Source organism: Papio anubis, chromosome X (assembly GCF_008728515.1).
Source record: "Papio anubis isolate 15944 chromosome X, Panubis1.0, whole genome shotgun sequence".
Classification (NCBI taxonomy): Eukaryota; Metazoa; Chordata; class Mammalia; order Primates; family Cercopithecidae; genus Papio; species Papio anubis.
The window spans coordinates 66589347-66616494 of NC_044996.1; the positions used below are offsets into that span (position 1 = coordinate 66589347).

At 37.2% G+C, this 27148-nt stretch overlaps 2 long non-coding RNA genes across 3 annotated transcripts in view; one reads left to right on the forward strand and one right to left on the reverse strand.

Moving 5' to 3' along the window:
- The window catches only part of LOC108583839, a 55251-nt gene that overhangs the window by 19278 nt on the left and 8825 nt on the right, over positions 1–27148 (reverse strand). The window contains exons 2-4 of one of the 2 annotated variants that reach the window (XR_001898641.3): positions 15122–15233; positions 9451–9567; positions 8422–8624 (exon numbers count right to left, since the gene is read on the reverse strand). This is a non-coding gene — a long non-coding RNA (uncharacterized LOC108583839). Of the gene's footprint in view, positions 1–8421; positions 8625–9450; positions 9568–15121; positions 15234–27148 lie in introns of those variants that run through there. The other variant, XR_004180607.1, reaches the window with a different exon arrangement.
- LOC103880792 lies at positions 1657–8715 on the forward strand. The gene is made up of 3 exons (XR_642023.4): positions 1657–1754; positions 2870–2952; positions 8488–8715. It is a non-coding gene; the product is annotated as an uncharacterized LOC103880792 (long non-coding RNA).

Below are 27148 nucleotides of genomic sequence, written 5' to 3' on the forward strand. Positions count from 1 at the left end.
CAGCCTTGCATCCCAGGGATGAAGCTGACTTGATCATGGTGGATAAGCTTTTTGATGTGCTGCTGGATTCGGTTTGCCAGTATTTTATTGAGGATTTCACATCGATGTTCATCAGGGATATTGGTCTAAAATTCTCTGTTTTTATTGTGTCTCTGCCAGGCTTTGGTATCAGGATGATGCTGGCCTCATAAAATGAGTTAGGGAGGATTCCCTCTTTTTCTATTGACTGGAATAATTTCAGAAGGAATGTTACCAGCTCTTCTTCGTACCTCTGGTAGAATTCAGCTGTGAATCCATCTGGATCTGGTCCTGGACTTTTTTTGGTTGGTAGGCTATTAATTATTACCACAATTTCAGAGTCTGTTATTGGTCTATTCAGACATTCAACTTCTTCCTGGTTTAGTTTTGGGAGGGTGTCTGTGTCCAGGAATTTATCCATTTCTTCTAGATTTTCTAGTTTATTTGTGTAGAGGTGTTTATAGTATTCTCTGATGGTAGTTTATATTTCTGTGGGATCGGTGATGATATCCTCTTTATCATTTTTTATTATGTCTATTTGATTCTTCTCTGTTTTGTTCTTTATTAGTCTTGCTAGTGGTCTATAAATTTTGTCGATCTTTTCAAAAAACTAGCTTCTAGATTCATTGATTTTTTGAAGGTTTTTTTTTGTGTCTCTATCTCTTTCAGTTCTGCACTGATTTTAGTTATTTCTTGCCTTCTGCTAGTTTTTGAATGTGTTTGCTCTTGCTTCTCTAGTTCTTTTAATTGTAATGTTAGGGTGTCGATTTTAGATCTTTCCTGCTTTCTCTTGAGGGCATTTAGTGCTATAAATTTCCCTCTACACACTTCTGCCTGTTATTTTAAAGTAAACCTTAACAGCTGTCACTGCCACTCTCATAAGTGTTCTGGTTTGGACAAGAAATTATATGTCACCCTACTTCCAGAGTTTGATATGGTCACTACTTTCAGAGAAACCTGCCTTCACTAACCAGCTGCTGTTTTTTTCTGAACCCTCATGTGCACATATTAGTGGAGTGCCACACTCTTACAGCCACTACTACCACCACTATTTCTGAGACCTGATCTCAAAAATAATCTCATCATTGCTGTTACTCTTTGGCCCTGCTATCTACTTTACAATTTTCTACCCTTTAAGTTTTGTTTCAAACAATTTTCTGTATCTGCCTAGTTGGATCGAGGACTGGGTTTGAATTAATAAGTTTAAATTTGGTCCAAACTGGTAAAAAAAAAAAAAAAAAAAAAAAGAGGCACACAGGCATCCCTCTACATCCAGAGACCCTTACTGCTTCCAAAGGAATCCTCCCTAAGACATCCACACTGCCAAAGTTAAAGAATCTGTGTTAAGGGCCCCCAAATCCAAATTTTATATAGGCCTCTTTTCATCCCATCAGATATACTACTCTTTCTTGCCTGATAAGAGAAAGAAGCCTAGACCAATGAAATTAAGTCCACCCTGGAAGGAAAGGTGGCCCCTTTAAGAACATGGAATGGTCTGGAACCCTTGATTCTGCCCACTATGACAGCAGGAAGCAAAGGTCAGAGGGACTGGCCATAGGCACAAGTGAAGCTTTCTTGCCAATCTTTGTTGAACTCACACTTCAAAAATCATGGTTTTCTTTCTTTGTTTTATCGTGGTTTTCTGTCTTCTTATAAAGAAGATTGCAGAAAAGAGGCAGAGAAGGAGAGATGAAAGATCAAAAAAGAGTATCTAAACAACAGAGGACGAATACTGGGTCTGTCTTATTTTTCCTGTTTCTATCAGTTTGTCTTTTCATATGATACTTAACCTCTATCTTACCCTCGATATTATTACCAATCTAAGAATCTCTACCCCTCAAAGGTGGTTGTGGGCATTAGATGAAACTTAGGAGTAGTTCATGGTATATATTTCACAAACTATTTAATCTTTTTAAAACAAAGGGCAATGAATTATTTTATAGACTGCATCAAACTTCCTCATGTAAAAGTAACTATCAAAGTGGCTAGCAAAAATACATTTGATTTCAAAATCACTCAATCAAAATGATCATGTCATAATATGTATATGCATAGACATACATACAATACATATTGTATATGTACATACTCTTAACTGGTGTGGCTACAAGAATAGGTTCTGTGTAGATCTTGTTTTGATCCAATATTATATGCGTCATGTCTGTTTTAAAGCCAAATTCTTGCTTCAATGCCCATATTCCTGCAATTTGGTCTTTACTTATGTACTTACTCAGAGTATAGTCTTTAAGTACCAAGTCTTTATCAGTTGATTTCTATGGATTAGCTTCCCTCCAAAACCCTTTAGAATATGTTGTGGCTGTTTGACATTGCAGGTCTCTGTATTCAACCTAAGTATTTGCTGCCTGAGTTATTTTTGTCTTCTGTGTTTCCTCTGGAGATATGTGTTTTTCAAACTATGACAATGGGAAGGGGGATTTAAATTTAACCCTTTTGGATGGAAAGGTCACTTACTGCTTAGAGTGGTGGCTGAAATGTATCTTTAATTTGCACTTACTCTTCAGTGGGCCATTTGATATCCCTATATAGATAAGTGATGATGGCGATGAAGATGATAGACAGATAGATAGATAGATAGATAGATAGACAGACAGACAAACAAACAATAGACAGAAAGATAGAAAGAGACTTGCTATACAGTAAATATAATATATAAACATTTTCCCTGTAGCAATTACCTTTGTTTATTTGTCATTTCCAAAGATTAGTCCTGGAACTATCTTGATATTTAAATATTAGAATGTAGAATTAATGTGAGCTATTATATATTATATTTCAAATTTCCCTAAAATCATGGCTATTTCTTCTCTTCCCTCAAAAAATCAATGTGCAGAATCTCTGGAACTCATCCCTTCAGAGGGTCCTTCCCAGAAGAACTGTATCTCCACTACCTCGGTTCTCTGGAATAAATTACAAGTAAGTTATCTTAAAAGGGATGTTAAAGCATGTAAATACTAAAAAGAGAGAAAGCAGAATCTTATTTGGGAATAATTTTAGTAGATAGTTTTATGTATTTATCTTTTGGTAGAAGGTAGGGTTTCAGGGAACGGAACATAGAGATAACAATGTTTCTAACTGTGAATATCTACATAATTGTATTTATATTAGAGCAGAAGATTGCTCTTTTACACATTTCCTAAGAAAAAATGTCAGTACTAAAATTAATCTGTAAGATTTAAAAAATTGTACTTCATTTATTTAAGTATCATAGTAATTTCTCAGACATTCCAAGAAAGAACCACAGAAAATATTCCCTAACAAGAACCCTAGTTTGAGTGAGAAACAGAATAAAAGGAGAATTGTTTCATTCTTTCAGTTTTATGAGAATGCCATTATTTTATGTCTGCTATGTCAATCTAACGTAACTTCTGAAAGACTTCGTTTATTCGCTTTCCACAGATTATAGTCATAACATTCGATTTCATCATAACACGTAACAGTTTATGATTGACTTTTTAAAGAGTCCTATAATATTTATTTTATTTTTTTTCATTTAAAATAGCCTTATGATTCATGAGTCCAAAGAGGACAGTCTTTACATCTATCCATCTTATAACTGATGTGGCTATCAAGGAACAAAAAACCTAAGCAAATTAAGGGAACAAGCATTTATCAACCACGCAAATGAAGCCACTCTTTGTATATATTATGCATCTCAATCTCTATATATGGTTATCAACGTAATAATTCAAGTAAAGGTAATATAATAAATACTAAGATCTCACTATAGCAAAATGGTATGATAGAATTAGACAAATTATGTCAGGTAGAATTAGACAAACTTCAAGACAAATGTTCAGGAAATTTAGTTTATATGACTCACTGTCACTACTATTTTATTTTGTAAAATGGGATTAGGAAATATGAACCAAATGTATAGTATATATAATACTTAATATGTATTAACATACTTATATATAAGTATGCATAATCTATATTTAAATTTGAATCTTTAGAAGGAGATTTCAGATCAAATGAAAACTGATTAAATGCCATTAGACTGGTTAACCCAGAGATGAGACAGGTCTTAATGTTTTTGAAGTCATTAAATTACCATAATTTAGCAATGCAACTGCTATTTTGTGTTTTAGTCCACTTAAATAATACATTAAATAGTACATTGCTCAAGCTAATGTTGAACACTAGCTAATTACTGATCACTAGCTATAAGACATGTTAACAAATAACATAGAATGCAAAGTATTTCCTTGTAGAAGTGTTTAAAAACAATCAGAAAACAGTGAAACAGATGATCAGCAGAAAATTATCTTTATGAATTTTCTTGATAAGTGCAATGAATTATAGAAAATTGGAGCTAGTTCACCAAAAATGGGTAACTGGTATTTGTTAACATAATAAGTTGTGGTTCTTTTGAGAGGGATATCTTTGGTTGACCACATAGCAAAATAACATTCCCCCCAAAAAACACACTACGAATTAATGAGTGACCTCACAGTGATAAATTAAGGAAACACAGATTAGTAGTTTTAAGGATTTTGATTATGCAGTAAGACAAAATGTCAGCTGTGTGATTGAATAAAAACAGGTTTTTCTAATGTACTTAGCGTATATTAGGAAACATATATCATCTATGAGGACAAGTGATGAAAAACAGAACTAAAAAAAACAACTTTCATGGGACATGTAAAATCATTAAGAGAATTAAGTAAGAGAGAATGGCACTGAGAGAGAATGTAGTTCCACAACATCCTTGGATTCCTCTCCTGAAAACACTCTTTTCTTCTCTATCACATGGCCAGGCAGCAAATTTTCTAGATTTTTACACTCTGTTTCCTTTCTAATCATAAATTTTAACTTTAGGTCATCCCTTTACTCCCAGATAATATTGTAAGTTGTTAAAAGTAGTCATGCCATTCTTGAATGCCTTGCTGCTTAGAAATTTCTTTCACCAGATACCCTAGGTCATCACTCTTAAGTTCAGCCTTCCACAAAGCCCTAGGGCATGGACACAATGCAGCCAAGTTCTTTGCTACAGTGTCACACTGACCTTTCTCCAGTTACCATTAAGTTGCTCATTTCCATTTGAGACCTCATCAGCATGGCCTTTACTGTCTATATTTCTATCAGCATTTTGCTCACAACCACAACCAATCTTTAGGAAGTTCCAAACTTTCACCTATCTCACAGTCTTCTTCTGAGTGCTCCAAACTTTTCTAACTTCTGCCCATTAGTCAGTTCCCAAGCTGCTTTCACATTTTCAGGTATCTTTATAGCAATGCCCCACCCCTGGTACCAACTTTCTGTCTTGGTCTGTTTTTGTTTTGCTATAAAGGAATACCTAAAGCTAGGTAATATTAAGAAAAGAGGTTTATTTGGCTCATGATTCTGCAGGCTAGATGACGGGGAGTCTGGTGAAAGCCTCAATCTGTTTCCACTAATGGCAGAAAATGAAGGGATGCTGGCATGTACATAAATCACATGGTGAGAAAGGAAGCAACAGCAGGGAGGTGACAGGCTCTTTTTAACAGCCAGTGGTCATGGGAATTGATGGACTGAGAACTCACTACTGAGAGAATGGCACCAAATCATTCATGAGGAATCTGCCCCCATGACCCAAACACTTCCCACTAGGCCTCACCTCCCACACTAGGGATCAAATCTCAACATGAGATTTGGAGGGGTCAGTTATCGAAACTATAGCACCATGAGTCAGGAATCTGAGTATGGCTTATCTGGGTCCTCCACTCAGGGTCTTTCAATGCTGTGATTAAGGTGTCAGGCAGACTGCATTGTCATCTGGAGTTTGGGTCCTCTCCCAAGCTCATGCATTTGTTGGGAGAATCCACTTCCTTGCAACTATAGAACTTCATTCTCTTTCCTACCCCTTTCCTTGCTAGCTGTCATCTAAAGGCCACTGTCAGTTCCTATAGGCCACTTGCGGTTGCCACATGGCCCTCTGATAGACCCTCTCACAACATTGCAGTTTACCTCTTCAAGGCCAGCAGAAGAATGGCTAGCTCCATTCTGCTAAGATGGAGTCCTAAATAACAATGTATTCAAGAGAGTAATTATTGTATTGATATTCCCTATCATTTTCTCCATATTGGCCAGAAGCAAGTCACAGGTTCTTCCTATGCTCCAGAGAAGGGGTTTCTGCAATCAATGTACTTCATTGAAGGTATCATTCAATGTGTGTCCACATAATCAACAATTTACCCTTTAAAGAGGACTAAAATTGAATAGCTCAGCTTTTTTCCTGGAAGACAAGGTGAACAGGGAAAAAATGGTGACCTTAAAGGTTATAGAAAGCCTGGGACAGATAATCTTTTAAAACTGAATGAAACTAATTGAGGAATGTAACCTTTTCATTCATTCAATCAATTGGTTAAACCTACTGGTGCCTAGTATGTGCCAAGACCTGTGGTATTTAAACAATGATGAAAAACGTTATTGTCTTGACCTATGGAACTATATTACAGTGGAGGGAAACATACATTAAACAGGTCAATATGTATATAATTAAAAATTGTGATAAGTACTACAAAATAAAAGCTCAGAGGGTAGTGAGAGAGAATGACAAGGGTGATGCAATCACCTGTGGTGCAGTGTGTGTATCAGTATTACCCTTAATTATAGCCACCAAAAGAAAAGCAATAATGGTGCAAGAGGTGGATAAGAGACCCAAAAGAGAAGTGGGTCAGAGCAGTCAAAACGTCAGTCAAAAAGTAGTGGTAGTAATTTCCAAGAAGTAGGGGCAGGATTGGAGGTGGAAGAGGCAAAATAAGACAAATAAGTGGTAGTAACTAAGAGGCAAAATAAGACAAATAGGTGGTAGTAATTTCCAAGAAGTAGGGGCAGGATTGGAGGTGGAAGAGGCAAAATAAGACAAAAAGTTGAAGTGACATGGATATTGGTAAGGGAAAGATAGTGCCCAAGACAAGAAAGAGCATGCCTAAAGTTCCTTAGGAAAAGGCGTGGAAAAGGTTTATCTGTCTCTGCTAAGAAATTAAACTTTTCCCCAAGAAAGCTCTCACTGTACTTTTATTTCAAGGATACATGGTAACCAAACTCAGCATTCTGTTAAAGCACATTGTTAAAGTTGCTCTCACTGAGTGTCCCAGTAATATGTTAGATATCAAATCCAAAACCCTATTTTAAGACTTCACCTTATCTGATCTCTCTATAGACATTTAATACTTAATGTTTCCTGAACACTTCCAGGGTAATACTCTCCTAGTGGTCTGCCTATCTCTCTGACTATAATTCCCTAAACTCCTTCTGAAACACCTTCTAATCTCTAATCAGAGGCAGTGCCTGCCACAAAGTGGTGGACAACAAATATATATATTTTAAATTTTTGAACCATTCTTGTATGAATGGAGAAGACAGCCAGTATAATGTTTTTCAGTAAACATAAAAAATTCTCACCATTATCCTAAGCAAACTAATGCAGGAATATAAAAACAAATACCACATGTTCTCACTTAAGTGAGAGGTAAACAATGAGAACACATGGACACAAGGAGGAGAACAACAGACATTGGGGATCACTTTAGAGTGGAGAGTAGGAGAAGAGAGAAGATACAAACCCCCCACCAATTGGGTACTATGCTTATTACCTGGGTGACAAAATAATCTGTACACCAAACCGCTGTAACACACAGTTTACCTATATAACAAACCTTCACATATAACCCTGAACTTAAAATTAAACTTAAAAAAATAAAATCTTCCATTCAGTAAAAAAAAAAAAAAAAATCTTAAAATAAAGGCCTACAGTATTCATATTTTCTCAGATCTGTTTTAAAATGACATTTTTAAATGTTCATGGACATGTTTCCTTATGGTCCTTGGAAAAGTAAATTTATGAATGGAGATTTTTAATTGTCAAAAAGTAACATGTTATGCTGGGGAAATTAAGTTTTAGCATGAACCTCTATCATAAAACAATTCTGTGCCGAGACGAAACTCTGGTTATGTGACATAAATAATGTTATGATAACATATGTTGTGAAAACAATTAGTCATGTATTTTAAAATGTGTGTATATGATCATACAAAAAAGACAAATGGAATATTTCATAAATGCAACAAATTTAATTTTGTGTTAATACAGTACTAACATTCATAATTGTGTAATACTAGAGTGTGGAACTTGGTACTATAGTATGATAAAAAATAAATATTTGCTTTTCTTATGTAAATCTTCTCCTGTAACATTTGCTTTTTACTTTAGTATGGAAACTGGATTGCCCAATATGTAAACCAGTATGAAGGAACTATTTTACAAGTATTTAATGGTTATTTAAAATCAGCCAGAAATTATTTTACTAAAATAAGATATTTTAATGTGTTGTTTTAAATCACTACAGATTTCTGAGAGTGATTAAATAGATTTCTAAAATAACTAAATATAAGCATATCTGAATGAGAATAAAAATTTTATTAAATGTCATTTAATTACATTTGATATTTTTCACTTATTTGCAGAGTTTTTCTACACCAGGAGTTCCAAAGTCAAGCTACATTCAAAGAGAGAAACAACACACTGGATACTCACGTTATGAAGAGTCAGACATTCCTTATAGGATAGAACATGTGCAATTGAAATCTAACTATTAAGTTTTCTGTGGAAAAAAAACATATATGTGTACTATATGGCCATCTGATCATTTTAAAAGCATACTCAGAATACTTTAAGAAAACACTGAGTATGAATTATCTATGCTCTAAACACTTTACTTCTCTTTCTGCGTTTATGCCATCACTTCTTATCTCTTTATACCTTGAACTTTTTCTTTACCCCTCTCTCACTCTATGACTCCTGAACAAAATTTTCATTTCCAATATCCAACTTCATTAACTAAGAAGGGATGGCAAATGTTTATTATCACCAAAATGCAGCATAACACTTGCATACTGGTTTATGACATGCATCTTTATAAAGTGCTCAGTGAAATGCATAAACGATTGATTGCAAATTGGTCAAAGAGAATACTGAGTACTTTATTAGTTACTGGCTAAAGCTAAGGAGTTACACAAAAGCATCATATCTAAATAAGGAATTTTATTTGAAATATGTAATTTCATTATGAATAAATTCCATAAAATAAACTAAGAATTGCTAAATGATTTCTGTAAACTGACTGGAGCTGTAGAATGATCCCATGACCTGGGCCCCTGATTCCTTCTTTCCTTTCTTCCTTCATTCCTTCTTCTCTTCCTTTATCCCTCCTTTATTTAAAGGGTACCCAGAGAGGAGCAAGATGGTGGAATAGAAGCCTCCACCAATCACTGCACATCACCCCCAGCAAGGACACCAATTTAACAACTATCTACACAGATAAAAACAACCATATAAGAACTAAAATTTAGGTGAGCCCTCATAGTACCTGGTTTTAACTCCACATTACTGAAAGAAATACTGAAGAGATAGAAAAAAAAAAAACTCACCTTGAATCACTGACACTACCTCTCCCCAACTCCCCAGCAGCAGTGTGGAGTGGAGCATCTCTGGGCATTGGGGAAGGGACAGCACAACAATTGTGAGGCATCAAATTCAGTGCTGTCCTGTTACAGCAGAAAGGAAAACAGAATAAAACTCAGCTGACATCCACCCACAGAGGGAGCATTTAAACCAGTCCTAGGCAGAGGGGAATCTTGGATCCCAATGGGTGGAACTTGAGTTCATGCAGACCTTGCCACCCAGGGCCAAAGTGCTCTGGATTTCTAAGCAAACTTGATAGGCAGTCTAGGCCACAGGGACTACAACTCTTAAGTCCTAGTGCTGAACTGGGCCCAGAAATAGTGGTCTGAGGGTGCATGTGACCCACTGAGACATCAGTGGGAGCAGCTAAGGGAGTGCTGGCATTACCCCTCCCCTAAACTCTCGGCTGTACAGCTTTTGGCTCCAAAAGAGACCCCTTTCTTCCTCTTGAGGTGAAGAGAGGGAAGAAGTGGAGGACTTTGTGTTGCATTTTGGATACCAGCTCAGCCACAGCAGGATAGGGCACCGGTCAGAGTCATGAGGACCCTGTTCCAGGCCTTAGCTTCCAGGCAGCACTTCTAGACATACCCTGGGCCAGAAGGGAACCTGCTGCCTTGAAGGAAAGAACACAGTCCTGACAGCATTCATCACCTACTAACTGAAGAGCCCTTTGGCCCTGAATAACCAGTAGCAATACCCAGGTACTACATCAAGGTCCTTGAGTGAGATGCTAAGGCTTGCTGGCTTCAGGTAAGACTACCATACTGCTAGCTGTGGTGGATACAGGGTGAAACTCTTTCTGCTTAAGAAAAACAGAGGGAATGTTGAGGGGACTTCATCTTGCACCTTGGGTATCAACATGGCCACAGTGGGGTAGGGCATCAAGTGGGTCTCTGATTCTAGGACTGACTCTTAGATATCATCTCTGTACCTGCCCTGGGCCAGAAAGGAAACTACTATCCTGAAGGGTGAGTCCAAGACCAGGCAGCATTCATCATATGCTCACTAAAGAGCCCTGGGACCTTAGGACCCACGGTCTCACTTGCAGTAGTCTGGCAGTACTCCCTACAGTCTGTGGTGGTGGTGGCTATAGAGTGAGGCCCCTCTGCCTTTGGAAAGGGAATGGAAGAGTTAGAGGGATTGCATCTTGTGGTATGATTGCCAGTTCAGTTGTAGTACAATAGAACACAAAGCAGACTTCTAAGTTTTTGACCCTAGGACCTGACTCCTGATGGTACTTTTGGATCCACCTGGAGACTGGTGGTTCTTGCTGCCCTGAACGGAAGGAGACAGGACTGGGTGGCTTTGCCACCTGCTGATTGCAGAGTCCCTTGAAAAAACATAGGCAGTAGCCAGGGAGTAATGATAGCAGGCCTTGGGGGAGACGCAGTGCTGTACTGGCTTCAGGTCTGAACCCAGAGCAGTCAGAGTGGTGGTGGCCACTCTGGGGTGCTTGCATCACTCCACTCCCACCTTTGGGTGGCTCAGAACACAGAGAGGGAGACACTCTGTACGTCTGGGAGAAAGTAAGAGAAGCGTACAAGATTCTCTGCCTGGTAATCCAGAAAATTCTCCTGGATCTTCTCCAAGACTAATAAGGCAGTATCTAGGAGTGTGCAAGAACCACTGAGCCTGGTTGGGGTGAAGCAGATACAGCTTAGTTCACAACACCCAAGTCCTTTGTGGAAAAGGTGGGAGCATGTATTTACTCACTAAACTTTTGGAGAATGAACCAAATGGACCACATGGACCACTCTCATTCCTGAATCACTCATTCTCTCTATTTCTCCCTGTCTCTTAATTTCCACACTTTCTCACTATATCTAGTCTTCCAGCACCTCTTTTCCTTTTTATCCCTTCCCTTCCTGGCAAACTTTCTGAGTACAGTCTTTCTTATGAAGAGCCCTACAGTAATGATCAAGTCTTAAGACTCTTTTGGGGTTTTGCAAATTTCCCAGGCCTGGAGTGTTGAATGTAGCATTTGCTTAGAGTCTATGGATGGAGAAGTGGTGTAGAAAATATAGAGGACTTCTAGTCTAGGCTGAAATGGAGATAGTTCTTCTTTACAATATCTAAATTTGAACACATTTCTTCACCAAAATTAATATATTGTCCTTCTGTGTTAAAAAAAAAAAAAAACTCTCCTGGATCTAAGATGCATCACAAAGTGTCCTACACTAATCTGTCAACTATTGGTCCTGTTCTTCAGCCATCTCTCCTTAATTCTCTGGGGTGGAAAAGGGGAAATTAAGAAAAGAAAAAAGAGAAAAAGAAATTGTTAAGTGCTCACCAGTCACTGTCCCTTCTACTTCCTAATAGATCTCAAATATGTCCCTCTTCCTACCATTATCTCTATTCATTCTGACACTATCATCGTCTGAAACACCACCATCTTTTCCCTGGACAATTGTAACTGACACCCAATTGGTCTCCCATATATTACAATTGCCTCAGTCCAATCCTTTTGCCACAGTACAGCTAGGGTAATATTTTAATATACACACCTAGTCTTGTTATATTTCTCCTTAAACCTCTTCAATAGTTTCCAATTACCTTAGAATAAAATTTCAAGTTCTCACCATGGATCACAAGGCACTCTAAGACCCCAAGATATCAGGTCTCTGTCACTCTGTCTTTCTGTCTCTTTCTATCTAGATTTACATCTATATCTACATCTACATCATGTATGTGTTTGCGTGTTACTGTGTAATATTTATAAGAATACTTACTATGATGTAAGTACAAAATACTTTACACACAACCTTATGCCATCCTCCCATCACTATGAGGTAGGTACTATTATTTTTCCCATGTACAGATGAGGAAATCGAGGCTTTAAGTAGTTTATTAACTTGTGCAAACCCACATAATTAGTGTCAGAGCCCAGGATTCAAACACAATCAGCCTGATTCAAAACTATGTAACTAGGAACAGTATATTTTTTCCAATTTCTTCACTTACCACTCTCCATCTTGTTATGTGCTCTAGTTATACTTGACTTTCGGTTTCTCTTTTAGGACCTTCCTACATGTCGTTCTCTCTGCCTGGATAACCTGATCAGAAATAAGTCCTTGGAATTCAGACATTTCTATGGAAGATGTGGCTATCTCAGAGAAAAAAACCTCTAAGTTAGGCTTAGAGATTTTTAACCATGAAAGAGTTCCTGGTTGGTTGAAAGTTTTCTGTGAATGTCACATAGTCCAGAATAGAAACAAGCTTCCAGTTGTTGAAAGATTCCTTTACTCATACTGAGAATCATGTAGGGCCAGACCCTGGGTGGTAGGACTTCTGTAGGTGTTTAATATGACACAAGACCAGGCTCTAACTGACTCTTATCAGTCTAAGCAGGAATAGACATTGAGTGTTCAGAGTTTTAGCCTCTTGATGCTGAGGCTGGCCTAAGAACAGGATCTGGGTGGTTAGAGATTTTGTTTGTATGCACTGAAAACTTCATAAATTGTCAGAGGCTGCTATTGTACGTGCTAGAGTCAGAGTAGGAGAAGACCGAGGATGGTCAAAGGTGTAGTTATATATAGGAGATAATCTAGCACAGTGGTTAACAACTTAAACAACTCTGTAGTGAGCCTGCTGCATTGAAATTCCAGATTCCACACTTCCTAGCTGTGGGACATTGGCCAAGTGACTTATCCTTTATCTCTGTTTCATCTTCTCTAAAGTGAGAATAACAGTATGTACTCCATAGGGCTGTCATAAGGATTAAATTAGACATGTAAAGCACTTGAAACAGTGCCCAGCAAATAGTGATTAGTCAAGAAATCATAACTATTATCTGTTATAGCCTAGTACAGGAATAAGGCTAAAGTGGACAAAGGTTTCTTCTGTAGGTGCTCTCTGCACTCCAAGGAACAAATCTCATGTTTGAACTTATAGTCTATGTTTGAATATATCTTTCTTACCTGACTTTTCCAAACTTTGCCCTATATATATATATTTGAAATATATATATTTAGAGAGAGAGAGAGAGAATTTATTCTTTCCAATCCTGTCTACTCCTCTGATGTATGCCATCTGGACTGTCTGATCTAACCACCTAATTACAATCAGGTCTGTTTGTTGATTCCTACATCTATCTCATAGTGACAATGGTAATTTTGATTTTAATTGCTTCCTGCTAAGCTCAAAGATGTGTTTGGTTTGCCTTTCTGACACTGCCAAGCAACAATCATAAGTCCTTATATCCTTTGCTTCTTACAAGTAGAGGAGAGTGACAAAAGGTAGTAGCAAAGATGACAATATGCTAAGATGGTAAGTACTCCCATAAATAGGTTCTTCTCCACCAGGAGACAATCTTTTTACTGAACTCTTAAAAATGAAATATTCCACTTGGCTTTACTCTTCTAACTAGAAGTCACTCGCAGCTAAGATTGTAAGTTTATACACAATAACTTTTCTTTTAGAATGGCCTTGATATAGCTACAATGTTATAGTCTTGTATACAAAGTTGTTCAAGCTGTTTTCTGAAGGAACATCCATCCCTTCTGAGATTTTTAACAGTTTCAGAGGAATTTTCCCTCTTCCTTCTACTGCTAAGCTTTTAGTTTAATAGATGTTTTCAGCATACTGTATATTTAGTTATGACTGGCCCAGTATCGGTGTCCAAAGTTTGTGCTTTTATATCATCTGGTTGGGATACTGTCACAGTAAGAATGTTTTGTTAGGAATTATCCCATTTCCTTGATCACAAAGTTTTTGCTACTGACACTTGTAATTTAGAGACTTGGTAGGATTGGGTAAGTGCCTGGCTGGGAATTTCATTAAACTGGAAAAGGATATGAGTATAGCAGAATTTTTTTTCTCATATGACCTCAAAAAAGATGTTAAGGCCAAGAGAAGCCAGAAGATATGATAGGACCAAGAAGAAAGATGAGGTCAAGTTTTCAGTTTCTGTCTCTAAAGTGAAGGGGTTAGATTAGATGACCTCTTGGTTCCCTTCCAGAAATGATATTGCATCATCCGAATCCTGGATGATGAGCCAAGATAAGAAGCCTAGGTCCAGAAAGTGGGTCAGATCTAGGAGGACAATTAGCAGAGACCAGAAACCGAGGCTTGCTAACTGGGAACAAAATCCTAGACTAAAGTCAAGGCCACAAAAGGTTGCTATGTAATTATGGGATCTGTGTGATACGCATAGGGATCAGCAGCAAGAGAGAAGGCTGGTACTGTGCCAAACTCCTTTACATGCAGGAGCTTTCTACAGGTTTCCTGCCCAGAGTAACTCACAATAGTTTTCAACATGTGTGCAAGGCTTGAATCTATGGGACAAAAATAGGAGTGACTGTTTGAAGTAATGGACTAGGGGAGCAGGGAAAAAGTACTTCTAGATAATGACCATCAGAGCAATTATTTTTATCAGGAGTTGAGGAGGAGATCAAAAGGAACACTCCTAGTTCCGGTAAGTGGCAAAGGAAGACCTTGAATTCAGATCTGACTCTAATGTCAGTGCTCTTAACTATTGTGTTAGTTACCTGAGGCTGCCATAACAAATTACCACAAATTGGGTTACACAAAACAGCAGCTACTTATTCTCTCATGGTTCTGGAGGCCAGAAGTTTTAAATCAAGGTGTCAGCAGGGTCACGCTCCCTCCAGAGGCTGTAGGGGAAAATCCATTCCTTACCTCTTCCAGCTTCTGATGGCTTTGGTATTCCTTGGCTTATAGCCACATCACTGTGATCTCTGCCTCCCTTTTCATGTCACCTTCTCCTCTATGTCTCCTCTTCTGCCTGTATCTTAACAGATAAGCAAGATCTTTATTTAACTTAATGACATATTTTGTCACACAAGTAATGTTCACAGATCCCAGGAATGACAGCATGGACATATCTTTTTGAGAACCACCATTCAGCCTACTATAATTCCTATGATGAATTTTTTTTCTATTCAGCTTCTTTCGTTCTCAGACATTGACATTTTAGCAGACACTGTTAATTTCATAACAAATATCCCTTTAATCTTTGCTAACAGAATCCAAATTTTGTTTGAAATATCTAAGCGTGTTCCATTTTTACAGCCTCCATTGCCACTAGTTCTGGTCAATGAGATTGAAGGGGAAGTGTGATAGTGAGAGGATTTCAGGAAAGTTTTTGCCTTCCTGATAAGACGAGATGGACTTACCCTTTAAGTCCCTGGTCCTTCCACTATATTCAGCAATTCCACTCCTGAGTATATATCAAAAAAAAAAAAAAAAAAAAAAAAAAAAGGAAAACATATTCACACAAAAACCTGCACTGTATATAAATAGGAGATTTCTTTGTAACAGCCAAAAACTGGAAAGAAGCCACTTTTCCTTCAACTAGTGAATGGATAAACAAACCATGATACATCCATACAATGTAACACTGCTCAGCAATAAAAGGAATGAGCTATAAATACATGCAACAACCTGAATGGATCCCCAAGGATTATGCTAAGTGAAAAAAAGACAATCCCCAAAGGTTCCATACTGTAACTCCATTTATAATACTTTGAAATGACTAAATTTTAGACAAAGAGGACAGATTAGTGGTTGTCAGAGATTGAGTTAGGGAGGTGGGAGAAAAGTAGGTGTGGTTACAAAAGGACAACAAAATGGATCCTTGTAGTGATGAAATTGTTCTGTATCTTGACTGTGGTAGTGGATACATGAACTTACACATATAACATTTTATAGAACAAATACACACACACAACTACAAATAAAACTAGGGAAATTGGAATAACATGGGTGAACTGTGTCAATGTCAATCTGATTGTAATACTGAACTAAAGTTCTACAAGATGTTCCACTGGGGGAAACTGGGCAAATGGTACATGGAATATTTCTGTATTATGTCTTACAACTGCATGTGAATCCACATTATCTCAGTAAAAATTCAATAAAAATTAAATGTCAAGATGATGATATATTTATGGAATACTAAGGAATACAACAGGAGGAAGTCCCTAAATTTTCCTTAAATATGCAAAGGCAGAAAGACTGCATGGAAGAAATACTTAAGCTAAGTCTTGAGGAATGAGTAGAAGCATTCTGGATAGATGGGAGATCGATGGGCGATAAACCAGGAAGAGGGGACCAGCAGGCAAAGAGATATAAGAGAACATGGTGTACTGAGGGAACTGCAAGTAATTCAAGTATGGCTGAAGCACAAAGTTCATATGCAAGAAATATCTCTTTTTCTCCAATGTTCTCCTTTAGTAGTAGTCAAAAGAGATTTCTGACATGCAACCCTATGATACACAGGAATCAAAAGGAATCCACAGTCCCTTGTGCTACAGGAATTAGGAGGGAGCCATCCCCTGTTCCCTTGTCTTGATCTTTATATTACACGAATGAAGAACTGGCCTCATAGCTTTCTGTGTTCCTTGCAGGACTCTCATCTCTCTCTCCCCCAACCCCCACACTCATAGTCTCACAACCATTACCTGCTTTGATATTATTAGAATTATATAATTATGTCCTTTATCTCTGTTTACTTCAGTCAACTAAAGAGAAATCCCAAATTCCTACACTTTATTCCCCATGCAACTCTGCACATTATTTTTTGACCCTATTTCCCATCCTTCCCCATTTCCTGAAACTCTCCTGCAGTGTCTACTAGAACTTACAGTCCATCACCAGAAAAAGTATTTATATCCTCAACCTCTTTTCTAAATATTCCTTTCACCTACTTGCTCTAAGAACTCTAGTTTTCCAATGAAGACACTGCTTCCCCTAAAGCCCAAATGGCAACTGCTTTTTTTCCCATACTCCTCAAATCAATGGTCCTAAAGTTGGGTTAGACAACCTATTTGCACCCCATTACCACTTTCAAGCCATTATCCTTCTGTCTTCCTTAAACGTCCCCCAGCTTTGAATTTCAAGTCATTCAGTCATTCAGTTGTTCATTCATAAAGCAATCATGTATTGAACACTCTACTATATGCCAGTTATTATTGTAAGGGTTAGGGATACAATGATAAAACTGGACAAAATTCCCTGTCCACATGGAGCTTATATTTTACTATTCCTTATAATTAAGTTATACTACTCATTACTTGAGGAGTTTAAATTCTGGCCTAGTGACTGTCATAATACTTGATGATCAATATATATTAATAAATTTTCAGATTTATTGGGTTCTCATTTCCTTGATCTCCTCTCTTCCAGGGAGCTATCTACCACTTTTCCTCAGCCACTCTTATATTCATTTCCTGTCTATAATCTCAATTTTAAGCATTCCACTATCTAATCAGCACCTTTCATCTCTCCATCACACTGCTTTTAGCACCCTGACTTTTATAATTCTTCAACCTTTACAAGATACGCATTCTTTGGACCCTATCAGCTTTTTACAGTTCCTTATCATTTTCATGTCCCCCTTCCCCTCTACCTAATGCAAATTCCATAATCATTCCCTGGTATATATGTCCTGAATATTCTTGCCTTTTTCTTGTTTGAGTTCAGGGGCCAAAACCGAAGCCTGCTTAAAGCCAATCCTTTCTCTACTTTAATCTACCTCCATACAGGTGAAGGTGATTTTAAAAAAGCATACAACCACACTTATTGATCTTAGTTAAATTCTTTATTATTTTATTTTATTTTATTTATTATTATTATACTTGAAGTTCTAGGGTACATGTGCATAACGTGCAGGTTTGTTACATATATATACTTGTGCCATGTTGCTGTGCTGCACCCATCAACTCGTCAGCACCCAACTATTCGTCATTTACATCAGGTATAACTCCCAATGCAATCCCTCCCCCCTCCCCTCTCCCCATAATAGGCCCCAGTGTGTGATGTCCCCCTTCCCGAGTCCAAGTGATCTCATTGTTCAGTTCCCACCTATGAGTGAGAACATGTGGTGTTTGGTTTTCTGTTCTTGTGATAGTTTGCTAAGAATGATGGTTTCCAGCTGCATCCATGTCCCTACAAAGGACACAAACTCATCCTTTTTTATGGCTGCATAGTATTCCATGGTGTATATGTGCCACATTTTCTTAATCCAGTCTGTCACTGATGGACATTTGGGTTGATTCCAAGTCTTTGCTATTGTGAATAGTGCCGCAATGAACATACGTGTGCATGTGTCTTTATAGCAGCATGATTTATAATCCTTTGGGTATATCCCCAGTAATGGGATGGCTGGGTCATATGGTACATCTAGTTCTACTAGCAATCATACTAAATCTCTGTAGTCTAGTCATGCTGTTTCTCACTTAGATGTCTATTTCACACCTTCTCTTCCTAAAATCTCTAATATTTCCTATCTCTCTTCATTCTATCTGATACCCTTACTTACTACTTCACTGAGGAAATTAAAGCAATCCAAACAAAACTTTGAACTGCACAAAAGTATAACTTAAAAGAAAAGAGGAAATGCTTCTCTTTTTACAAATATTCCTGCTAATTCCAGAAACACCCAATCAATTAATAGATCTAAACAAAAATTATCAAAGGCTGTTAACATCCCAACAAGGGAAACAACTGGACATTATGTGTCTCTTGATAGAAGTATACAACACCATTTATAAAGTATTCTTGCAAACATTATACCCAGATCTCATCAAGCCTCTGAATGAGGAATTACAGAGAACAGAAGAACATGTTAAAAGTCACCATGGGGATGCAATCAGCAAAATACAGACTGTGGGAGACTCTACAGGACAAACAGTTCAGTTTTATCAAGAAATAAACTGGGTAATGTAGATGAAAAGAGCATCTATAAATTGAAAGTGACACAAGAGACACATCAATCAATCACAATACGTGGTCTTTATGTAGACCACAATTCAAACAAACATTATAAAAAGACAACTGGGGAATTCGGAACATGGATGGGATATATTATAATATTAAGGAATTATTGTTAATATTTTAGGCATGGTGATGTGGTTATAGCTTTTAAAGCACCATCTTTCAGAGGCATATAATAAAATACTTAGAATTGTAATAATATGATACATGGGATTTACTTCAAAATAATCTGGGGAAGGGAAAGAGTGTAGATGGGGCTATAGAACAAAACAATACAGGTCATGAAGAGATAGTTGTTAAAGTTGGGTGATGACAGCATGGAGGTTCATTAATCTATTGGGTTCATTAATCTATTCTCTCTACTTTCATAAATTTTTGGAACTTCCATAATGATGAATTTCTTAAAGCAGAGATTTTTCTACAAGCATCAGAAGATAACTTCCAACTGACGTAACTGCAAGAATGCACACATATCCTGCCTCTGCTCTTGTCATTATCCGTACTCCTAAGTAAGGTCGACTCCTTCATTTGTGCACCAGAACACATACCTTCTCCCTATTCAAAGATGCCATTCTAGTAATTCTTTTCTTACCTGCCTTATTAATTTCCCCTTCTCTACTGGATCAGTTCCATTCAGCATAGAAATGTGCTATAATTTCTCAGATTAAAAAAAAAAAATGTCTATTGATGTCCCCGTAGTCCCCTCTAGCTTTGCCCAATTTCTCTGCCTCTTTTAGAAGAAGATTCCTCAAAGGAGTTTTCTTGATTTCTAGTTTCCAATTCCATTTATCCCATTCTTTACAGAACTCATTACAGCTAGGCTTTTACACCTACTACTCCACTGAAATTGCTCTTGTCAAGGTCACCAATGACCTCAACATTGCAAAATCCAATGGTCAATTCTCAGTCCCCATCTTATTTGAACTATCAGTAGTATTCCATGCAGCTGCTCACGTTCTTCTCAAAACACTGTCTTCATTAGGCTTCCAAAACACCATACTCTTCTAGTTTTCCTCCTACCTTATTGTTCTCTTCTTCTCAGTATTATTTGGTTTATTATTATTTTTATGATTTCTAACAATTCTCCAGAGTTCAGTCCTTCTTTTCTAAATATATGCTCTTTCTTGATGATCTCCAAATTTTGTATTTCTATCCTGGACTTCTCCCCTGAAATCCAACTCCACTTGAATATTTAACAAACATCGTGAACTTAGATCCACAGTTGAACTCACTAAAAATTTGCTCCACTTTTATAGACTTCCACCTTTCAGATGGCAGCAACTCCATCCTTCCACTTGCTCAGGTTGAAAACTTTGGAGTCATCCCTGACTTTTCTCTTTACCTCTACTCCACATCCAATCTACCAGTGAAATGCTAAATAGAATTTTTCAAGTCACAATGAAAAGGCACTAAACTGAAACAGGAAAGACACTAGATCATTAATCAACTACTCCCAGCAAAGAGAAGTCCAGGACCAGATGCCTTCAACAGGTGAATTCTACCAAACATCTAAAAAAAGAATTAACACCAATCCTTCTCATACTTTCGAAAATCGGAAGAGGAGGAAATACTTCCAAATTCATTTTATGAGGCTAGCATTACCCTGATACCAGAGACATACAAAGATACTCCAAGAAAAGAAAACTGAAAAGCAATTAATCCTTGATTAACAAAGAGGCAAAAACTCACAACAAAATACTAGCAAACCAAATTCAATAGCATATTAAAAGTATCATACACCACAACTAAGTGGGATTCATCCCTCATATGCAAGGATGGTTCAACATATGCAAATCACTTAATGTAATATAGCACATTAGCATAAGTATAAAAACCACATTATAATCTCAATAGAAGCAGGAAAAGCATTTGACAGAATTCAACACCCATTGAGAATTTTTAAAAGACTCAACAAATCAGTTATAGAAGAAATTTACCTTGACATAACCTCATATCTAGAAAACTGTAAAGATTCCACAAAACAATTGTTCAAACTAATAAACTGATTCAGTAAAGTTGTAGGATACAGATTTAACATACAAAAACAGTTTTGTTTATATACAATAACAATGAACTATTGGAAAAGGAAATAATTCCAATTACAATAGCATCTAAAATAATAAAATACTTGAATATAAACTTAAAGTAGGTGAAAGACTTCTAAACTGAAAACTTCAAAACACTAATGAAAAAATTAAAGACATAAATACATAGAAAGGCATCCTATGTTCATGAGTTGGCAAACTTAATATTGTTAAAATGTTCATGCTACCCAAAGAGATCTATGAATTCAATGCAATCCCTATCAAAATCCCAATGACATTTTTTACACAAATAAAAAATACAATCCTAAAATTCATATGGAACCACAAAGAGAACCCAAAAGGCCAAAACAATCTTGAGAAACGACAAAGCTGGAGGCATTACATTTCCTGACTTCAATATATATTACAAAGCTATAGTAATGAAAACAATATGCACTGGCATAAAATCAGACATATAGACCAATGGAACAGAATAGATATCGCAGAAATAAAACCATGCATATACAACCAATTGATCTTCAATAAGGATGCCATGAATACACAATGGGAAAATGATAATCTCTTCAAGAAGAGGTGTTGGGAAAACTAGATATACACATGCAAAATAATGAAACTGATCATTTCTTTATGTCATACACAAAAATCAACCATAAATGAATTAAAGATTTAAACATAAGACCTAAAACTGTAAAACTCCTATGAGAATACATATGAGAAAAGCTTTATGATATTTGTCTTGGCATTTATTTCTTGAATATGAGACAAAAAGCAGAAGCAACAACAAAAGCCAAGATAGACGAGTGGGACTACATCAAACTAAAAAGCTTCTACACAGCAAAGGAAACAGTCGACAGAGTGAAATGACAAACTATGGAATGAGAGAAAATATTTCCAAATCTGATAAAGGTTTAATATCCGAAATATACAACAAACTCTTACAAATAAAAAGCAAACAAAACAAAGCAAAAGAACCAAATAATCCAATTAAAAAATAGGCAAAGGACTTGAATAGACATTTCCCCACAGAAGACATACATATGGCCAATAAATATATGAAATGATGCTCGATATCCTTAGTTATCAGGAAATGCGTATCAAAACCACAGTAAGAAGTAACATCACATCTGTTAGAATGTTTACTATTAAAAAATAAAAACACAACAAATGTTGGCAAGTCTTGTACATTGCTGGTGGGAATGTATATTGGTATGGCCATTATGGAAAAAGTACGAAAGTTCCTTTAAAAACTAAAAATAGAGCTACCATATAATGCAGCAACCCCACTTCTGGGTATATATCCAAAATAATTGAAATAAGGATCTCAAAGAGATACCTGCACTCCCATGTTCACTGAAACATTATTCATAGTAGCCAAGAGATGGAAACAAGCTACATTTCTACCCACAAATGAATGGATAAAGAAAATGTGGTATATACACACAAAAGAATACTATTCAACCTTGAATACAAAGGACATCCTGCCACTTGGATTAATATGGATGAAGTTGGAGGACATTATGCTAAAAGGAATAAACTAGTCACAGAAGGATAAATTTTTCATGATTCCACTTAAAGGCAGTATCTAAAATACTCAAACTCAGTGGGAGGTGGAGTAAGATGGCCAAATAGAAAACTCCAGTAATCATCCTCCCTGTGGGAACACCAAATTCAACAACTACCCACACAAAAAAGTACCTTCATTAGAACCAAAAATCAAGTAAGCGATCACAGTACTAGATTTAATTTCATATCACTGAAAGAGGCACTGAAGAAGGTAGGAAAAGCAGTCTTCAATTTCCAATGCCACCACTCCTCCATGCCAGGGCAGTGGCAGAGTGGTGCAAAGAGAGAACCTGTGTGCTTTTGGGAGGCAGAGTGCAAGGACTGTGAGACTTTGCATTAGAAATCAGTGCTCTCCTGCCACAGTGAAAAGCGACATCCGGCAGAACTCAGCTGGTGCCCAAAGAGGGAATATTTAGACTAGCTCTTGCCAGAAGGCCATCCCAGTACTTGCAACCTGGGTTCCAGAAAGCCTTGCCACTGTGGGCTAAAGTGCTCTGTGGATCTAAATAAACTTGAAACGCAGTCTAGGCCATAAGGACTGCAATTCCTATGCAAGTACTCCTGCTGTGCTAGGCTCAGAGTTAGTGGACTTGGGAGACATGCAACCTAATGAGACACTAGCTGGGGCAGCCAAGGGACTGCTTGCACCACCAATCCCACAACCCCAGGCACACAGCTCACAGCTCTGAAAGAAACTCCTTTCTTCTGCTTGAAGAAAGGAGAGGGAAGAGTAAAGAAGACTTTGTCTTGCAACTTGGTTACCAGCTCACCCACAGTAGGAGAGAGTACTGAGCCAAATTGTGAGGCCCCCATTACAAACCCTGGCTCCCAGACAACAAATCTAGACACAACCTGGGCCAGAACAGAACCCACAAGCTTAAAGGGAAAAACTCAGTCCTGGCAAGATTAATCATCTGCTGAATAAAGAGTGCTTGGGCCCTGAATGGTACCCAGGCAACACTCAGTGTGGGTTTTGGGTGATACTCAGAGATGTGCTGGCTTAAGGTGGTGAGTGCTGGCTTAATCCAGCACATTCCCAGCTGGTTTGGCTATGGAGAGAGATTCCTTTTGTTTGAGAAAAGAAAAGGAATGTGTAAAGGGGACTTTGCCTTGCAGCATGGCTACCAGTTCAGCCACAGTGAACAAGAGCACCAAGTAAACTCTTGGGATCCCTGAATCCAGGCCTTGGCTCTTGGATGTCATTTCTAGACTTACATTGGGATAGAGAAAAGTCCACTATCCTGTAGGGAGAGTCCCAGGCCTGGCAGCATTCACCACAACAGCATGAATAGCCCTTGGGCCTTGAGTGAACATTGGCGGTATCTAGGCAGTGCTCGCCATGGCTCTGGGATATTTGTGGCCACAGGAAGCAACTCCTCTGCTTGTGAAAAGAAAAAGGAAGAGTGTAAAGGACTTTGACTTGTGGCTTGGGTCCCAGCTCAGCCACACTAAAATAGAGCACCAGGTACATTTCTAAGGTTTCTAACTCCAGGGCCTGGCTCCTGGATGACATCTCTGGACCTACCTGTGGACAGGGGAAACTTGTGATCCTGAAGGGAAAAACACAAACCTGGCTGGCTTCACAACATTCAGATTGTAGAGCCATAGGGCCTTGAGTAAATATAGCCAGTAGTCAGGTAGTGGTTACCGCAGGCCTTAAGTGAGACCTCCTTAACCTATTGGCTTTAGGTTTGATCCAGCACAGTGTCAGTGGTGGTGGCCACAGGGTTGCTTGTGTCACCCTTCCCTCAGCTCCAGGCAGCTCAGTACAGAGAGACAGATTCCATTTATTTGGGAGAAAGTACGGGAAGAGAAAAAGAATCTCTGCCTGGTAATCCAGAGAATTCTTCCAGATCTTAACCAAGACAACCAAGTCAGTAGAACCACAGTGTTAGTGGTCTTGGGGTATCTCCTAATGAAGATATGACTGCAGTGAACAAAACTTAGAACACTGCAGTCCCTTCAAATACCTGGAAAGCCTTCCCAAGAAGAAAGGCTTCAAACAAGCCCAGACTGTGAAGATTACAAGAAATACTTAACTCTTCAGTATCCACACACCAATGAACATTCACAAACATCCACCTAGGAAAACACGACCTCATCAAACAAACTAAACAAGGCATGAGTGACCAATCCCAGAGTGACAGAGATATGTGACCTTTCAGACAAATAATTCAAAATAGCTGTGTTGAGGAAACTCAAAGAAATTCAAGATAACACAAAGAAGGAATTCAGACTCCTATCAGATAAATTTAACAAAGAGGTTGAAATAATTAAAAAGAACGAAGCAGAAACTCTGGAATCCAAAAATGTGATGGACATACAGAAGAATGCATCACTTTCTTAACTGCATAATTGATCAAGCAGAAAAAAGAATTATTGAACTTTGAGATAGGTCATTTGAAAATACTCAGGGAGAAGAGACAAAAACAAAAATAATAAAATTAATAAAACATGCATACAAGATCTAGAAAATAGCCTCACTGAGGGCAAATCTAAGAGTTATTGGTCTTAAAGAGGAGGTAGAGAGATAGAGATCAGGATAGACAGCTTGTTCAAAGGGATAATAACAGAGAACGTACCAAACCTAGAGAAAGATGTCAATATTCAAGTACAAGGAGGTTATAAAACACCAAGCAAATGTAACCTAAATTATACTACCTTAAAATATCTAATAATCAAATTTCCAAAGGTCAAGGATAAAGAAAGGATACTAAACACAGCAAGATAAAATAAATGAACATGCAAAAACACTACAATATGTCTGTCAGAAGACTTTTCAGTGGAAACTTTACAGGCCAGGAGAGAGTGGCATGACATATTTAAAGTGCTGAAGGAAAAAAAAACCTTTTACCCTGGAATAGTATACCCAGTGATATTATACTTTGAACATGAAAGAAAAATAAAATCTTTCCAGACCAACAAAAGCTGAGGGATTTCAGCAATGCCAGGTCTGTCCTACAAGAAATGCTAAAAGCAGTTCATCAGTCTGAAAGAAAAGGGTGTTAGTGAGTAATAAGAAATTACCTGAAGGTACAAAATTCACTGATAGTGGTAAATACACAGAAAAGCACAGAATATTATAGCACTGTAATTATGAATGTGTAAACTACTCATATCTTAAATAGAAAGACTAAAAGATAAATTGATCAAAAATAATAACTACAACTTTTCAACACATAAGACAGTACATTAGGACATAAATAGAAATGACAAAAAGTTAAAATGGGACACAAAGCTAAAGTGTACTTTTTATTAGTTTTCTTTTTGTTTATTAGTTTATGCAATTAGTATTAGGCTGCCTTCAGTTTAAAGTAATGGATTACAAGACATTCTTTGCAAGCCTCATGTTAACTTCAAATCAAAAAACACACTACAGATTTATAAAAACTAAAAAGCAAGAAACTAAATCATGCTACCAGAAAAACAAAACAAAACAAAACAACCAGAAAACAAAAAATAAAATGGCATGAGTAAATCCTTACATATTAATAATGACACTGAATGTAAATAGACTTAACTCTCCAATTGAAAGACATAGAATGGCTGAATAGATTTAAAAAAAGAAGACCCAACAATCTGCTGCTTATAAGAATCACACTTCACCCATAAAGATGCACATAGACTGAAAATAAAGGGATGAAAAAATACGTTCCATGCAAATAAAACCGAAAAAGAGCAAGAGTAAGTATACTTATTTGAGACAAAATAGATTTTAAGACAAAAACTATAAAAAGAAACAAAGAAGGTTTCTTAATGATAAAAGCGTCAATTCAGAAAGAGGTTATAACAACTATATGTGCAACCAACACTAGAGCACCCAGATACACAAAGTAAATATTATTATTGCTAAGAGAGAGACACACCACAATAAAGTAATAGATGGAGACCTCCCATTTTAGCATGAGACAGATCATCCATACAGAAAATCAACAAAGAAACATTATAATACTTAATCTGCACTATCGACCAAATGAACCTAATAGATATTTACAGAACACTTCATCCAAAAGTTACAGAATACACATTTTTCTCCTTAGCACATGAATTTTTCTCCAAGATAGGACAATATAAGTCTTAAGAAATTAAAAAAAATAAAATTACATCAAGTATTTTTTCTGACCACAATAGAATAAAACTAGAAATTAATTACAAGAATTCTGGAAACTATACAAACAGGCAGAAATGAAACAACATGCTTCTGAATGATCAGTGGGGCAATGAAGAAATGAAGAAGGAAGCTGAAAAATTTATTGAAACAAATGAAAATGGAAACACAACATACTAAAATCTATGGGATATAGCCAAAGCAGTACTAAAA